We start from the raw sequence: 17,472 nt of genomic DNA on the forward strand, positions 1-17,472 counted from the left end.
GAGCAAGGTTATTCACAGGGCTGTTGTGACTGGAGGATATACTTTGATCTAACTGTTAGAGAGGCTCAGTATCAACAGGGTTAACAAGAGGTGCTGCACGGCTGATGCGGAGGGTTGGTGGCTGTTAGATTTCAGAGCGGAGTCGGCCATAAATCAGCCAACTTGCTAAGATGCAGCAACGTGTTAATGAGCATCAGAGCGCTTTGACTTTTGATGCGGGGTTTTGTTTGGCCTTTCAGCAGAGAAATGAGATTTGTCAAGTGGGTGTATTGTTTGACAGGTTTTGTGGGATAAAAAAGGCAAACTTATTCCAAAAGCTTGGGCACAGACTCTACACACACACAAGCACACACATACACACACACACACACAGATTGCTCCTCGGTGCCAGACAGGTAGCCAAGCACACAGCAAACAAGACTGTGGTTAGCTGCTTGAATTAGGAGACACAGAACAAGAGACAGAAACAGGAGAGCGAAACTGAGGTAAGTAGCAGAGAAGAAAAGGGGAGAAAACAGTGAGAGAAAGCGAGACAGAAACAAAGGGAAAGTGACATGGAGGCATAAAGAAACAAAGAGGAACAGAGGAGCTGAAAAAGGAGGATGAAAATACAATATGTGTGGGCAATGAAGGAGGCAGTTTTTTATGGATATAGATTTTTTTTTTTTTTAAATGTGATTTTTTTCAGGTCCATTAGAGACGCTAAGTAAGAAAGAGTGAGGAGAAGAGGGAGTATTTAAATATTTATATTTCAGCCTCATGTCATTGGACTTGATGCACAATATGCAGCTTTCACCAGCATCCATCCTCCAGTAAACTGGCAGATGTTCTCTGTCAAAGTCAGAAAAAAAGATGTTGTCAAAAGGGGTGCTATGGATAATTTAGAAACAAATTACTCTGCATCACTGCTCATTTTAAAAAGTAGTATTACTATTTAATATGGCAGCCAGTTAGCTTAGTTTAGCAAACGGCTAGACCTGATTGAACACGCAAACACATTCTCTCTTTCTCTCTCTTTCTCTATCTGAATAAGTCTTCAAATGAAGACTCTGTGTTTCAGAGTTCACAGGGAAAACGGAACTTTTGCAAAACAATTAAATGCAGGAAGATGTTTTATAAGAGCTGAGCTGAACTGTTGGGGTTGGGTGGGAGGAAGTAAAATTAAAGCCTTGATTACAAAAATTTCACTTATTATGGACTCTTGAAGTATTACACATAAATGTTAGAGTGACCCAGTCATTCATTAAGGATACAAGTGAGCAAATTAAAGATTAAGAACTACTTTATTAGACTCCTTTAATTGGCACAAAAAAAAACAACAACAAAAGAATCATAAAAATTGACCAAACACCATCCTGACATGTGGCTAATATACTTTTTTGCTTTCATTTGATCAGTTGGATGAGAGGGTCACTACCACTCACATGTAGCTGCAAGATAAAAATATGTGAACCCTTTCGAATTACCTGTTTTTCTACCGTAGTTGGTCATAAAACGTCATCTGATCTTCATCTCAGTCGTAAGTATAGACAAACACAGCTGCTTAAGCTAAAAACACACTAACATTTACAAGTTTTCATGTCTTTATTGTATACAGCCATCAAACATTCACAGTGCAGGTGGGGAAAAAAACACAACACATTTTTTTTTAACTATGAAGATCAGACCGTGTTTTCAGATATATCTATATAAAAATGCTTATATCCATATCTTTTTTGCATAAAGAAGCAGAGGAAAAACACTAGCTTGGCCTAAATTTTAAAATTAACCTGTCGGCACCTTTACACAAATCAATCTAAACATAAAGATGACTCCTTTGATAACACACAGAAATCAGAGTTGTATCTTCTCATCAAAGTCTTGGCAAGACAGTAAATAAGCGTATGTCCCACTGTGTCTTATTCTTATTAAAAAAAAACATAAGAAATGTTGAATTAGAGTTGTGTGGAATACGTATAACACAGATGTGCACTACATTTAATAAAACTTGGGCTGATTTTAATCTGTACATTTTCTTTAATGCACTGCCAAAATACACTCAACACATAATTAGGTACATTTGGCTCTGGCTCTATCAGTATAGACTGCGCATACGCAAAATCACGGCAGATATTCTGCAGTGGAGAGGCAGCTGTGCTCGAGATGTTCCCACTGGGACTGAAATGGGGGCAACAGCAGCCTGAGGGTTGTGGGGGCTTACGACCCAACCATCACCAGTAAGCTGGGACGGAGTGTTACCATCGCCCCCTTTAAACAACTACCGTCAAGTTGCCCTGAAGCAATGCACTTTACCCTGAGCTTTCACAATCTGCATACTCATCAGCTGCTTTTAGAGGAAGTAAAGCAGATTGTTTCTTGAAAAAAAAGCAAGGAGCAGACATCTTCACCAAAGCCAGTCTGGATGAATTAGGATTAAAGTACTCAAAGCACATCAACAAGGCAAGTATTAGTAGGCTTTAATCATAAATTAGCAACACTGAAAACATCACAACAACTAAAATAACTGCATCTAAACCACGGTTTGATGTGGAACCGAAATGGAAATTACTCCCGCCCACTACATTTGGGGGGAAAAAAATGAAATAAAACCTAAATAGAGGGGAGGGGGAATGTTGTTTCACGGGGAATCTTTCTGAGAGCTGTGGCTGTGCCATCTTTCTTGTTTCTGCCTGGAGGGATTTAATGCTTCACTTTTCACAGCAAACATGAGATGTGGGGAAGAACAAGTATCTGGGTCTTTAAACTAAAAGGCTGAAGTGGAGAACAGGTACATAAAAAGTTCATGGCCAGGGTTTAAACTGTGCCGCAAGTAAGAGTAGCAAGTTACTTTTTCGCCCCTGCTGCACCTGCAGCCTGAGGGGATTTGGGGGTCTACTTTAGACTAAGACAAGGATGGTAGTGGACTGGCTTTACCTTACTACATACACAATTCTGCAAGAAATTAGCTCATGGAGGGTGTTTGCATGTGGTGTACCTCATTCATATTGCAAAGAAAATGAAATTGTCTTGATATGCAAAAGAACTTTTCCATCAGTGCTGAAATTGCCCTAAAAATGCACGAGACAACTTTACATAGCAGCCCAAAACAATTGCATATGAGACTGAAGAACTGAGACATTTTGAGTTGTCCATGCATCCTTCGTTGCCCTCTGGTCTTTTTTGAGCTTTGGCAGACCATCAATAGAAGAAACCAAATAACTTGACACTCATTAAAGATGGTTTTAAAAAAAAACAAAACTGATGTGGCAGAACCAGAGATATCGTCTTTTTTATACCACACATTCTTGTCCTGGCACCTTCAACAACTGCAACTCAGCAATTATGTCAGAGATTTGGGTGTGTTTGCTAGAAGTAGTAACAAATGTAGCCTTGAGCATTAAGCCTGAAGCAGCAATGAGGAACGAGGTACAGAGGTCCGCTAAACTCACTTCTTTTTTACTCTACACCCCAAGATTTTTTTTCTTTCATTTTCAAATTCATAATCTAACCCTAACAACACTGACTGAACAGACTCCACAGCTTTCTCTGGAGCCACAACACCTGAAAGAAGCAAAACTGATGTTGATGTATGTTTCAAAGGATAAACAACTCTTCATTTCTAAGATTTCTCAGAAATTGTAACCCAGAATCTCAAAATGAATAAATTTGCTCATGTAACCTTGAACTGCAAAGTAAACAAGAATCTAAACTTTTCACACAACTTTTCTTAGCTGTTTGGCCGCTGTAAGGCAGCCATACAATAAAACATGGGACCTCTGCAGTGCCGATATCGATATCAGCCTGCATCTCTGCCTGATTATCTATTCATTTTCCATTCCCCCTCTCATTCTACCTCATTCTGTCTGCAATTCTCTTACCCCCCTCTCTCTCTATCTCTCTCTTTCCATTTAAATCAACAGAGGGCCAGAGAGGGTTAGTTGAATACCACTTTAATCTCTCTCTTTCTTTTCCGAGCCAGTCTTATGCTATAAGCCTCTATTGGTAGGCAGCCAGTGACTGCTGAGTCTTGTTAGCTGCATCCCCTCTCGAGACTGTTTAATGTGTTGCATTGCCATTCAGTAGCCAGGGAGGGAGGGAGAGAGAGAGAGAAGGCATGGATGGAGGGAAATATGGCAAAGGAGTGTATGGGACAATGTGCCCCCTGAAGCCTGCAGTGTCGAGGAATAGTGATGGTCATTTGTCCTTGTTTGTCCTTCCTCATGCTTTGTGGCTTCTTCCTCTGCTCTGTGGTGCACATCAGCATTAAAATTGATTTGGGAAACAATTTATCTTCTGTTCTGACACTGTATAGTGAGGTTAGGTGAAAATACATTTTTATTGTTGCAAATTGTTATATTTAACTCATTGAAATGCACAAATGGTGGTAAGCACACAGCTAATTATAGTGACTCCCATCTTAAAAAGAGTAGTAGTTTTAAAAAGAGCTAGGTTAGGCTTGTAACTTAGCTAAAAGTAGTATTAAATGCAAATATTTAGTAGCTGGATTAACTCCAAATAAATTGAACACCAAAATTTACAAAAGCGTATTGTTGCCACTTAAAATATTTGGAGTTTGTCTCATAACTGGAGAACTGTCTCAATTGACAAGATGATTTGCACATTGCACACACAACATGATATTTTTCATGATAATGAATGTGAAGAATGAATCTTAATTAAAAAAAACAGACAAATAAAAACAAACAAGCTCTACAACATATAATAAACAAAACAAAAAGCCAAAAAAGATGGCCTTTCCAAAAAGTATGAAGAAGTTCACAATTATTTATTTCTACCCCTCTTATATATATCTTGACTTCATGACATGGTAAATTGATTGTAGCCAACTTTGGAAAGAAATGAGACTGCACTGTATCATAGACTGTATGAAAGAAGGGGAGGCAGCCAACATGATGTCACCTACTGGGTTGTGGACTCTCATTTTAAAGCCTCCAGTTCAGCATTTTGGCCTTTGCCATCTTAGATTTTTAGAGCCAGGAGTGACGAGGGATGGATCTGACTCACAGTCACATGGTGACACTTCCCAGACAGCCATTTGCTTTCTCACACTTAATCATGCATAAATGTTGGCCTTTACAAAATTTAAACTGATAAGTTACATCCAATTTCAATCCTGTACACTTGCCATGAGTGGGGAAATTCACTACAGACACCAGCACATTTATTTTTTTTTGTACCAGGTTGTAAACATGCTTATTTTTGCATTAACACTGGGCATTTTCATACAGTATTGTATGGGGACTAACTTGCTTTTAGAGCCAGCCTCAAGTACATAATAGAAATAATTACTGATATCATTTTTCAGCTGCCACTAAATTCAATGTAAGGTCATCATGGTTCTCTGCTGCATTTGACTGAATTCTGTCAGATCATTACAAACATAGTGGATCTGGATAATTAAGTTTTGATTTGCTGGGATTTAATAGTGTCATAGTTTTTATTCTTTAAACTTGGGAAAGTAAAAGTGTTACAGTTACTTTTTTTATTTCTTTATTTTTAAATTTTTGTCATGTCACATCTGAAGTGATTAAATTTGTGAGTCTAATACAAAGCCAAGTCGTGTGATTCAAATCCACACCTATGCTGTCTCCAGTATATTTTTTTGTACGTCCACCAGCATGCAAACTGTTAATTGGCTTGATTCAGTATGCTGGACAGCATTAATTGCCTCTGTCAGCTCATTAACAACTGTCGAGAGTTACGCACCCCAGATAAATGTCACAGCTGCAGACAGCATCCACTGGCTACAGTGTGGCACAATTTGTAAACATATCTTAAACAGTACCATACCACAGCCACACCATTCTATCTCTCCTTTTTTCATTCTTTCAGAGTGCTGAATAACCCCCAGTAACATTTTAAGCATCCCTCTGTAGCAGTGCACTGTTGAGGTGACTGCTGTGAACTCCACACATTAGAGCAAGCAGTGGGAAAGAGTAGTCTTACGCCGACAAGCTCTCTCTGACTTCCACGTTTGCTCTGGGGTTAAACAGCTGACAAGTGGGGCTGCATCCAGTCTTGGTGATGACACACACACACACACACACACACACACACACACACACACACACATAAATGCAGGTGGGAGACAGGAAATAACAATTATACACAAAGGCCCGTGCACACACACACAGACACACACACACATTGCCGACTTATGGCAGGCTGGAAGGGGCTGACATGAATGAATATAGAGTGCTCTGATGTCACATGGTGAAGCGTGAGAGTGACAGTGTGAAGTACTGCAATAAAAAGTCAATGTGAGCTCGAGGCTCATACGCCATCCATCACAAAGAAGCACTAAGAATACAAGCATACACTTTGTATACGACTAAGCGGGAGCACATTGAGAGGCAGTTGGGTTCAGGAAATCAGTCACATTCAGACACTTTTTATGGTGAATAAAAAGCCACCAGCACAGTCAGAGACAACTATATCCATCATTTTGACATAGCAGCACAGCACCTTAAAGCACTATTGTGTTTACAACTAAAATGCTTATAGTCACTATCGAATTTGCATCCTAGTCAGAAGAGCACACACCTCAGAACTTATATATCTAAAGGCTTAGTATCAGCCAGTCCAGTTTGAAAATTCAAGGAAATTGGGACCAATCACAAGGACCTTAGTTTGTCAGAATTAAAACAAAGGAATATTTTGAAACATCCCATTTGTAACATAAGCTATACAGTCATGAAGGGTGGTAAAGTTATTGAGATTATTAGGTTTAACCTAAATAAAGTTGTGTGTTGTCAGCATAGCAACTGTGCGGGCAAGAAGTTAAGCAGATTGCCCAGGGGTAGTGTACATAGTGAAAAAGAAAGGCCCCAGGATCAACCTCTGTGGGACACCTCATATAAGAGGATTGGAGGAAGATATGTAATTATTTGTGTGAACCTCGAAGTGTCTGACAGACAAGTATGAGGGAAACCATTTTAGTGCAGTGTCAGAGATGCTAACTCACTTCTGTAATTGCATTAATAACATGGCTAACAGGGTTAGGAAGTACAAACCACATAAAGCACATCTCTTGATGTCAGAATCAATGGTTATAATACTGCTACCAAAGTATTTACATAACTACCTCTACTTAACAACATGAATGCTTTCTACTTTAAAGAAAAGTGTTTTGTTTTGTTTAAGTTTTTAATGTGAAGACTGCATTTTTGTATTGCACAGCAACCATGCTGCCACCACCACAGACTCAAAGAGTATACAGCTGATCAAGAGAGTTACACGTCCCTCTCCCTGTCTCTCAAACTCGGACTGAAATCCTATCATATGGTAAGACAAGCCAGTTCTGATTGAATATATATCAAGATTATGTAACTACAATGCCTATTTCTCATTTCAGATGTTTTCAGAAACATGTTTCAGTGCCCTGCTTTGCTATAATGGTGAGATTTTGTAAACATGAAGCGTGCATCAGTGAAAACAGAGGCCAAAACTTCCACAAAAATTCGCTGATCAAATTTAAACCAAGACTCTGTGACTGAGTTGCATATTTCTTGATTCAAATGTTTTCTGAAACATGTTTTAGCTTACTATTTAACTGTGATACAAGATTAGTCTTGTCACCATTTTTCTTTTACTTAGACCAGTCCACATTACATCAGGAGTGCTGCACTCTGGTAGTTGTGGGTTTTCTACCTCTTGAGTAAAAGCACTCTTTTTCTCTGTTTTCTTTGGTAATGTAGCACCACTTTCAAAATGATTTGTGTATTTCTACCACATGGACAGCCTATTTTCATGGGAGGGTCTTCTTTAAATTGATGAAATACTTCTTTAAGTATTGAGTTGAACTGACTGTTCACATTTTATCCTGTTTGAATTGAACAAACAGGATAAAATGAATGAGTGGACTTTAGATTTGCTGCTTGTCGTGGTTTGTTAATATTCTTTTGGACTTTGTCTGCTTGTGTTTTTCCTTGTCCATTGTATTCATCTTGCTCAGTCTGTTTCCTCATCAGCCTCATTAGTCCTTCCCTGCTCCTCACTTTCTCCAAGCCAATCAGCTCCCTGCTTGTTCTTATGCCTAACCACCTTATTTTCCTCACATGAGCTGATCAGCCCTTTTTCTCCACCTGCACTTCATCCCCTTGTTAGTCTAGTTAGTATTTAAGTCCTGATTTCAGTTCAGTCTGTGTTGGATCTTTGATTTGATTGTATGATGTTCAGTTGCTTTTCCTTTATATTTAAGAGGGTTTTTTTTAAGTTCCTTTCACCTGCTGTCTCCTGGATGTGGGTCCACCTGCTCTGCATAACATGACACTGCTCTGCATATTTTTGAGCTTTGAACAGAGACAACTTATAGTTTTCTCCTGCTTCCACGCAGTTTTAGAGTCAGCGATTTATGTGTTTGTCAGAGTTCTATATGTCAGATAGTTGCATATAAACCAACAAATGTAGAATGAGACAGCACACAAAAGTGGTACACTCTTGTCAACATGGTTCATAGCGGTTCATTCATCATTAGCCAGACACTGTGGGAGTGGAGGAGGTGTGGGTCTGCACCATTTTGATGCCAGTGTATGCCTGCAGGACACCCAGTAGGCAAGCTCTGCACATCATCAACAAAATGGCATATACATTACCACAACCACATGCAGAATGCAAATGCAAACAATTAAAGGAATACTGATAAAACAGCAAAGTATTCATTGCTGTTCAGGCATGAATAAAATCATACTGTAAGCATTAATGTTCGTGTAGAAAATTATTTGTCAACAAGGAAAGCTACCATGGCATACTATGAACTCATGAGTTCCATTTGAATGCAACATAAATCTCCCAGCCTGTTGGAAAAATATTCCTTCTAATTTTGGGTTTTGTCACCAATTGTAGTGAAAGCAGGTGAAGCTTGAAGAATACATCCCCCTGGTGCTTCCCAAACACCATACTATTGGGCAGAGCTGAACAAACCAAATGATCATACCATAGGTCATGAATAGGAATACACACACTGACTAGACTGGCCACAATATCTGGTCTTAACCACTTGGATTTGATTTTGCACCAAGCCAGATACTGCTGAAATTTATTGGACGTTTTTTCCACAAATCCAAAGTAGAGCCTAAAAAATATATGAATATTTTTTTTTTGTCTTTGATAATTAATTGACAAGCATTTTGAATATTTCTCAAGACAAAAAAGCCCACACATCACATGCCAAATTAAAATCCTTTGCTTTTGTTCTCACTTCATCATTGGAAATTGAGTGGCTTTTAAGCTGCTGGCCTGACAAAATTAACAGTTCAAAGATGGCACTTTTTGCTCTGCAAGATAGTGTTGCTGTTTTTTTTTTTTTGTTGTTTTTACTTATAAACAAAAACAGATTAACTGATGCGAATGCCTTTTTTTTTTTGAAGATCTATCCCAAAGTTTCCATAGATACCAAATGTCAGTCTAGATTTTGATGAAATGTGTATAAAAATGACACAAACAACATTTCTATAAGGAAAAACAGCAAAACAAAAACCTTGAGTATTTTAACTATTTTAAAGCATATTTGAGGATAGTAAAATAGCAAAAGTAGCTGTTTTTTAATGCACTGTCCAGTGATGTAACTAAATGAATGATATTGTTTACACATTCTTCACTGAGTCTCTGCATTGTTTCCTGAGATCCTTGTTGATTCTGAAAAATAAAATAATTATAAATTGTGAAAAGCTCTCCCAAACTCTGACATTGACGGAAAGTTTACAATTTTTTTTTTTTTAAAAAAAAGGCTATTTCATGACAACAGATCTATAAAACTGAGTTCAGCTCAGGCCCAACTGTAATCTCATCCAAAGGAAGGTGTGGTGGTGCTGCATTACTTTTACACCAGTGATAATTTTATTTTAAGAGAGGTTGTAAAGGTTTGTCCAAATGACAGATACCTCATCCTGGAACACACAAGTAAGAATCAATGGCTGGTGGCAAATAAGCAAGACGTGGGAAAGATCTAAGAGAGAGATAGAGAAGATGTGATCAGGGAGGCAATGAATGATAAAAGAGGAGAGAAAGAAAACGAGGAAATGCAGGAGTATAGGGAAAACCCCACGAGAGGAGACATAGGAGGATGTGTGAGAAGAGGGAAGACATACTAGAAAGCAAAGGAATAATAGATGAGTCCTATAGGATCAGGAGATAATGAGAGAACTGTAACTGAAGAGTCTCAAATAGAGGATATACCATAGATAGAAAGACCAACAGACTACATGGCAAAAATAAACTTTTTTTTTAAATTCAAATAACAGCAGATCTTCAAAACAACTATTGTTTCACGAACAGATGATACTTCTAGATTTATTGATGATAAGTTTTATCTTTATAAAAACAATCTCTGCAAATCTCTGTAAATGAAGGCTATTCAGGGATTTATGTGAATGTCTTCAAATTTTCATGCACTTTTGGTCTGGTCTTATTTTTGGTTTGGCCAAGACCAAGGCTACTTCTGTTTACAGTGCAGCCAAACAAATGGACATTGTTTTAATAAAGACATCAACCGGTAATTGCTCTCCTCATTTAGCAACAAGTACCTGTAATTTATTCTGCTCTCAGCTCCAACATTTGTGACAGATATGTTGTATTTCAGATGGCTTTTTCAAAATAAAAGCCACATTGTGTTGTGCCAGTTGAACACTATAAAGGATAGGCTACTAGAAGCAGTAGACATTATGCTATTTTCACACTGCACATGGATGTGCCCTGATGGCTCAGTTCGAAACTGCCTACTACACTAGCAGTACATACTGATTTGGTCAAAATGCAGTATTCAGTATGCAGTATGCGAACAAAAGCATAATCCACAGTATGCCAGAAATACCTAGATGTCATACCGATTCGAAAAAAATCCTCAGTATGCATCTGACCAGTCTGCCTCACCTACTGTTTCCCATCACACAGCTGGGCAGACCTAAGCCACCAGATGGGGTCCTTGGCTTGCCCTTGTGTTACACTTTCTTAATTAGGCCTTGTCAAGATCATATTTCTATCTTTTAAGGTCATTTGTATCACTTTTATCAGGTAAACCGCATACCAATGTATGCTAATAAAAGTATAATTATACAGGAGACATGAGCAAATGTGTTCTTTATTTATTGTTTGCGTCTCATGCCTTTATTATAGTGCAGTTAGAGAGTGACATGAAAGGTGGAGAGAGAATGGGGATGACACACAACAAAGGACCGCAAGCATGCTCTACTCACTGAGCTAGAGGTCACCACAACATGAATGAATTGTCACCAGTAAAAGTGACAATAGGTAGGTTGGGCTTTCACATGAACAAGATACAGTCAGAAAGTTCAAAAGGGAAAGGAACTTGGAAGTAATGCGAACATAGCAGCGGTACATCTGATCACTTCCAGTTGTTACAAAGGCGTTATTCATCTCACAGGTAAGTCTTCATCACTATCGTCTATATATCACTTGTTTCCTCCATTTAAAACCGTAAATGGATGTTACACAGTGGCTGTTTTGCTATTGTTTGCTTCTGCTTTCAAAAACTGGAAACCAGCCATGCCTGGCTCAGTATACCACAAAACAGATCGAACTGAACAGCCATACTAGATACTGCTGTTAAACGCAGTATATAGTAAGAAGAGGATGCATATTTTTAGAATGGGACTATACATTTATATGTTCCATATCCTTTGTATTGTTCATGGTAGATCATTGGCATATTTTCTTGCCAGATTTGCTTGCGGCTTGCAGAAAATATAGACCAAGTGCCAAAACTACTACTGCAGGTCGGGTCACTCTGGTGCATCCAGTTTGAGCAGCTCAATAAGATTGGTGCTGCAAGGAAGCGAGAACACCATGTAAAAACTATGCACTTTGTGGCGCTTCCATGTTCAATGTGAACTGCTGTTAATGGTGTGGCGGACTCTGCCACCTACAATTTAAAGTGCTGCATAGACAGATAATTACTGAATATATGCATATTTAATGGATATTACTGATTAAAAAAATCCTCTCAAACATTACCAAAAATAAGATTTGGTTCCCTGACAATCTAATATATTTCAAATTTAACTGTAAGACAGAATGGTCACTTAGACAATGGCGTGCTTTCAGTTTGTGTGTACTCTTTCTTCACTGTCTCTTCCTTGGGGAGAAGGTCTTGAATATAAGATGTAAAGGTTCCTCGCATGCTCTGTTGTGTGGCATTGCAGAGGCTACCCCACCTAACCCCCATCAACACACACACACGCACACACACACACACACACACACACACACAGACACACAAAGTGAAAACAATGTAAAACTGCCATCTCTTACAAACACAGAAATATACATTTTACCCAGGCTGGCTCACAGGCTATGTGTGTGTGTGTGTGTGTGTGTGTGTGTGTGTGTGTGTTGTGAGTTTGCATGTCTGATGTTTTCCCACAGATGACGAGTGTCACAGAACTGATAGGCATGAGCAGCACCTTGTCTGTGATGAGATGAGAGCGAGAGGTGGCTGTGAAGTGTCTCTATTGAAGCAGAGTGTGTGTTCAAAAGAGGCAGACCTTGTCAGGTTTAAAGAACTGAACATGTGAATACAGACTGCAGTTGAGAGATGACAACTTAAAGAAGGGTTCAGTGGCTGCTGAGGGAGCTGAGAGAAGAGGTGTAGGCCTTTTAAAGAAGACAAGAGACCCAGAGAAAAGTAATAGCAAGTGTCGGAGAGAAGATATTCATGCATTAGGATCCCCATTAGCCAACGCCTACATTATATGCTTATAAAATCGTTCACATCAAACCATTAGACACTGCAAACAAAAACAAGCAAGCAGTCTGTTTGTACATGCAATTATTGTGTTAAGTCCTATTTTGATGTTTTCTTGAAAGTGAAAGATCCTTCCTGTAATAGATCCAAAAATTACAGTAAATTTGCCCTATAGGTCTCTAGGTGGGATAAATCAGTTTTAAATATAGATAACTATATTGCACATAGTCATCTCATACTATGCCACATGCAGAAATATTGAGTTAAAACATTGATTAATTAATCATTTCATTATGAACGTCTGATCTGCAGCTTTAGGCTCACCATTTTTCATTAGCCTTGTTAATGAGTGAGTTAGCCATGGTAATCAATACTTTATAGCTTTGCAATTGCCTGAGGGAGGAAAAAAGAAATGTAACAAGGAGGAGCTTTATTCGGAAACGTTACGATTGCCAAAAGGCCTCACTGTAGAGTATCTTGAAAGTAAAAAGTAATGTGCCATTTGTCATTTCTTAACAAGATTACCATCAAAAGTGAAGGGAGACATAAAAAAAAAGAGCTGGCATTTCACTGACAAGGTTAACTGTTATAAAATAATAATGTGGATGGAAAACTGCATGTTAATGGCACCTTCATATTTGAGACCTGGGACACAAATTACAGCAATGGAAGAAGAAGCTGCAAAGGGCAACATTTCTTGAACCCATAAAAAGCAAACATAAATAAAAGCAACAGGCCTCACTGTGTGTAGTCATTAGCCTGCCGTAAGTAACAGAGGGAAGTGTTGGTGACCCTGAAACATCATCACACTGTACATACTTTATGCTACATAAGATGTACTTTTTTTTTTTTTTATCAGCGGGGCAAATTCAGTAGTATTTTACACAGCAGGAGCATATGGTTAACACACTTACAATCAAGCAGTCCATAGACAGTGAGATATATTTAAATCATGGCTAAAATATTACTATTCTGAATGTGAGAGGCACCCCACTTGTCCATTGGGGTAGAAAGGTGAAAATACTTTTGAAACTGGTCCTACATGACCAAAGAAATCAGAATAAAACGACTCTTATTGCTTTTGCTAAAGAGGTAGAAAACCTACAACTACCATCATGCACTGCGCCACACCAGATCAATAAACGCTACTGGTGGGTGAAGTAATGCAAACTCATCAGTTTGACACAATGGCGGCCCTCTGATGAGAAACGAGAAACTCGTCAAATAGTGCCACTCTGTCAGTGCTTCCGGTGTAAATGTTATATGAAAAGGCACCTTTTGCGTGCGCATGGAATACCATTGGATGGTGTCAGCTGAGAGCGAAGCTGGACAGACCCGGCCATGGTGTTATTATACACCTGCAGGCAGCCAGACAACACCTGCCATGTCCGCTCATACGAGCACAGGTGTCACGAAACATGGCAGGATGGTATTAGGTTGTAATGCTGCCAGTAACCACGTCATATAAGGAGCCTGAAGGTGCTTATAGGGTGAGCAGGAGGGGAGGTGGATGGGTCCCACAAACCTGGACTTCAGTCCAGTTTTTGCTTCCCAATTCAAATGGGATTTTTTTCTACACCTTACCATGTCCCTCCTTGCCCTAAACCTAGCCATCCTTCACTTTTTTTTTTGCTTAAACTTAACCATCCATGCTGTTGTTGCATGTGCTGTCTTTTCCTAAACAAAACTACCATGTGCATTTGTTGACAACATGGCAGCGACATCCTGGACCATAAACAACAGATGTAGAAGAATACTTGATGTCCACTGACAAAGTTGCAACATGTGATGAGTTGGGATGAGAATGTGCTGTATTAACAGTTGGATAGATAAAACTAATCAACCTTTTTGCATAAATACTTCTACTGACTTGGATTGAGTCAACAGTCAAAACCCACCAAACCAGCACTTCTGTGTCAGAGCAGGCTGTGGGTGTATAAAGGGTGTTTGTATGCCTGCATACTTCTGTGTATGTGCTCCATTTGGACTTTAGGCTTAATTGCTTCCTCTGCATTGTCATTGCTTTTATTGGGCTTCCCACATCATCGCCATCCGAAGAGCACCATTACAGCTGTGTCAGGGTTAGAGGAAACATACTGTACTTTAACAGACAGAGCCTGATAGAAAATCACTCAGGGGAGACTTTGATCATTTAGACGAAAATTGGATCAAGACAAAATCATAAAAATGTCTTTGGCATCAGGCCCACTGAGCACCAAGCTCCTATAGGGAGGGAGGAATCCCCAGAGAGGTTTTTTAATTCCAAATTGAGATATCCACCACTTTTGACATCCAGTATTTGAAAAATGATTGATAGCACAAATTACGTAGCCCTATGATAGACGCAAACAAGCCCTTGCTCTGGAGAATGGATGAGACCAACTGACTGGATCCTTAAAGTATTAGAGCTATGACATGATCAACTCTAGGTAATGATTTTGTTAAACCTAAATTGATTTATAGGTCACATAGTGTTTTGAATAGTGATGGACAAAGCAGTTATTTTTAGTGTACTGAATCACTAGAATCATTTATTTGAAATATTTTTCACCAAATCATAAAGTACAATATAAAGCAATGCAGCACAATATAACCAATGTAATCATAAGCCAGTAATCAATGTTTAACAAATGTTTTATTGTCCTCATACAATGGTTCATATGTTTTACAAAAATGCACGTATTCATATATAAGTAAATGCACATGACTCTGGCATGAAAGTCCGAGGTTTGTTTGATCCACCCACCTACCCTCTGTACCCTCTGACTCCTTATATCAGGTTGTTACCAGCAACATTTCAACCTGATGCCAACCTGACGCATTTCCTGTGGATGCAACAAGTGCCGCCCAGCTGCGCTCTCCAGTGATGCAGCCCATTTCGCATTTTGGGCAGGTGGGGCAGGTGCTGTCTGGCTGGCTGTCAGCATATAATAACAACATGACCAGTTATGTCAGGCTACATTGTCACCTGAAGCCATCCAGTGGAGTTTCTTTTGCAGGTAAAAGGTGTCTATTGACATCACAAGCAATGCCAAAGTGGTGCTATTTCACAGTTTGGATGAAAACAGGCTGGTGCATAACATACTGCCATGGATGGTGCCTCTGTGAATTGATTTGTGACGCCGATATCACTGACAAAGCAGCAGTATTTGACTAGTTAGGAGTGAAAGCAATTACTGCTCACAACTAACAGAGCTCAATTGAGCTGAAAAATAAAGTAATCGTTTCAGGTAATGATTCATTTCAGTTTGTTTACCCAACAAAACAACAGTAATTTTGATGTAGAAATAGACTAAGCTATGAATCATATTTAAAATATATAGCATGGTAAGAGCTTGCAGTGTTCTCCCAAAAAACATTGTTTTATATACAGTGGAGACAGTCGTCAAAGAAACTAGAAAGCCATAAAACTCTTTACAGTGTTAGATATGAAGTGGCTTTAAAGTAATTCTATTGCATCATGTGTTCCTTAACTATTAATAAATTTAAGCATCTGTCAAATTAAAAAGTTCCTGTACTTTTAGACAAGGAACAAATAACTCTAGATGAATCACACAGGAAAGAAGCAGCATTACTTTTGAACTATCACATTTAGCCAGAGGCATGTACTTGCTTTTTTTCTGTAAATCACAGAGATCCTACATATTACAGAAGCTCTGCTGTCAAGCATGGACTTAAGCAGTGTGAGCTTGATTGTGCCCTTTGATCTCTGCAATATGAACACTCTATTTTCCCTTTCTATGCATTACATAAACATACCATCCAGTACAGTTTGTAACAAAGGAATGTAGGCTGTCAAAGGTTGACTTTCTAGCTTACTTTTGCCAAAACATAGGTGTGTAGGTGTCATCCATAGAAAAGAATAAAAGTAAAGTTTGAACGTATTGAGAAATACTCTTATTTGCGTTCTCACTGAACCTTTGATGAGAAGATTTATCCCATCATCTTGTCTCTCCATTGACTGTGGAGCTGGATTCAGGGGCGATTAGCTTAACATAAAGACTGAAAGCAAAAGGAAAACAGCTAGCCTTGCTCTTTTCAAATGTCAAGAATATGCAGCTCACTTACTGAGATATTGTATATTTTTTGGGATAATCTGCAGACAAATAGAATCATAAAAACATCAATTTTGAGGTTCATGGTAAATTTAGTACTAAACCTGGATATTTGCCATGAACAGTCAGGGACATTGACGTCCACAAGTCTTGTCATCACTATAGAGTTGAAACTGACTTTTGGTATGTCAGCCATGAAAGCAGCTTAGCTACAATGATGGCAATCCCATATCCAAACTGTCCATCACCCTGGTCCAGACTCAGATCTGTTTTTTTCTCATGCACCGTTTAGATGATATTTGCGATCTTGAGTTAAATGTCATGAATAATATTGGAAGTATTGCCGTAAAAGTTGGCATACACATTTATGTCCCCGGAGGTACAATATCGTTCTGATGACGAAAAAACCCCAGGGAATGAGGGCCAATATTTCAGGCTGATCCGGTGTAACCAGCGGATATCTGGCCCAAGACTTTCTTTTCTGAGTGCTGGATCCTTTGGGGTTGCTTTTGGCGATAGCCGATGGGTACCAAAATGGCAATCCAGCTATTGCTTTCTACCACGCTACACAGACTTGCTGTTCAAATGTGTTCAGTCAATACTACTTGGGCTACAGTCAGACTACAAACCAGATCAATTTCGACATCAAAATCTTTCCCGTCACCCAACTTCTGCATGCAGATATCTGTTTATAGAGATAACCCTGGGGGTACATTA

Source organism: Plectropomus leopardus, chromosome 9 (assembly GCF_008729295.1).
Source record: "Plectropomus leopardus isolate mb chromosome 9, YSFRI_Pleo_2.0, whole genome shotgun sequence".
Classification (NCBI taxonomy): domain Eukaryota; kingdom Metazoa; phylum Chordata; class Actinopteri; order Perciformes; family Serranidae; genus Plectropomus; species Plectropomus leopardus.